A 2056-nucleotide genomic window follows, 5' to 3' on the forward strand; every position below is an offset into this window, starting at 1 on the left:
GGTTGTCTTTATATCCATCTGCCACTATATTCTGTAACAAGAATAAAAAAGTATATATATACAGTACAGACCAAAAGTTTGGACACACCTTCTCATTCAAAGAGTTTTCTTTATTTTAATGACTATGAAAATTGTAGATTCACGCTGAAGGCATCAAAACTATGAATTAACACATGTGGAATTATATACATAACAAAAAAGTGTGAAACAACTGAAAATATGTCATATTCTAGGTTCTTCAAAGTAACCGCCTTTTGCTTTGATTAATGCTTTGCACACTCTTGGCATTCTCTTGATGAGCTTCAAGAGGTAGTCACCTGAAATGGTCTTCACTTCACAGGTGTGCCCTGTCAGGTTTAATAAGTGGGATTTCTTGCCTTATAAATGGGGTTGGGACCATCAGTTGCGTTGTGGAGAAGTCAGGTGGATACACAGCTGATAGTCCTACTGAATAGACTGTTAGAATAGTAAGAAAAAAGCAGCTAAGTAAAGAAAAACGAGTGGCCATCATTACTTTAAGAAATGAAGGTCAGTCAGTCCGAAAAATTGGGAAAACTTTGAAAGTGTCCCCAAGTGCAGTCACAAAAACCATCAAGCGCTACAAAGAAACTGGCTCACATGCGGACCGCCCCAGGAAAGGAAGACCAAGAGTCACCTCTGCTGCGGAGGATAAGTTCATCCGAGTCACCAGCCTCAGAAATCGCAGGTTAACAGCAGCTCAGATTAGAGACCAGGTCAATGCCACACAGAGTTCTAGCAGCAGACACATCTCTAGAACAACTGTTAAGAGGAGACTGTGTGAATCAGGCCTTCATGGTAGAATATCTGCTAGGAAACCACTGCTAAGGACAGGCAACAAGCAGAAGAGACTTGTTTGGGCTAAAGAACACAAGAAATGGACATTAGACCAGTGGAAATCTGTGCTTTGGTCTGACGAGTCCAAATTTGATATATTTGGTTCCAACCACCGTGTCTTTGTGTGATGCAGAAAAGGTGAACGGATGGACTCTACATGCCTGGATCCCACCGTGAAGCATGGAGGAGGAGGTGTGATGGTGTGGGGTGCTTTGCTGGTGACACTGTTGAGGATTTATTCAAAATTGAAGGCATACTGAACCAGCATGGCTACCACAGCATCTTGCAGCGGCATGCTATTCCATCCGGTTTGCATTTAGTTGGACCATCATTTATTTTTCAACAGGACAATGACCCCAAACACACCTCCAGGCTGTGTAAGGGCTATTTGACCATGAAGGAGAGTGATGGGGTGCTGCGCCAGATGACCTGGCCACCACAGTCACTGGACCTGAACCCAATCAAGATAGTTTGGGGTAAGCTGGACCGCAGAGTGAAGGCAAAAGGGCCAACAAGTGCTAAGCATCTCTGGGAACTCCTTCAAGACTGTTGGAAGACCATTTCAGGTGACTACGTCTTAAAGGGGTTGTCCGGGATCAAATTTTTTTTTTTTTAAACTGCTTACTCACTGTTAGTAGCCAAATCTATCTTCTTAAGATGTTTTTAGGTAGCTTTTGCACTGCTGCATGGCTCCTAAAGTCCCCAGCAGACTGTGTACATATCTGTTTATGTATGCTATCACTTCCTGCTGCAGTGCATTGTGGCTCCCAGTGCAGATCAGCAGCTCCTGGTTTCTACAGTGTAAGATCTCCTCGCTGCATCCGCCCCCCTCATACATATTCAGCTTCCTCCATAGATCCACCCCCTCTTACATATTCCTCCCCCATAAACTCCTCCTTGCTCTGTCTCTTGCACTTCATGTGCTCAGTGTTTGCAGACAGTGAACTAACACAGAGGGAGCAGCTCCATCTTTCCACAATGGTAGATCATTTTTAGTTTTATGCTTGTGCTAGTTAGGCTAGTTTCACACTAGCGTTCGGCTGTCCGCTCGTGAGCTCCGTTTGAAGGGGCTCACGAGCGGACCCGAACGCTTCCGTCCAGCCCTGATGCAGTCTGAATGGATGCGGATCCGCTCAGACTGCATCAGTCTGGCGGCGTTCAGCCTCCGCTCCGCTCAGCAGGCGGACACCTGAACGCTGCT

The sequence above is a fragment of the Bufo gargarizans genome, chromosome 2 (assembly GCF_014858855.1).
Source record: "Bufo gargarizans isolate SCDJY-AF-19 chromosome 2, ASM1485885v1, whole genome shotgun sequence".
NCBI classification, from domain to species: Eukaryota; Metazoa; Chordata; class Amphibia; order Anura; family Bufonidae; genus Bufo; species Bufo gargarizans.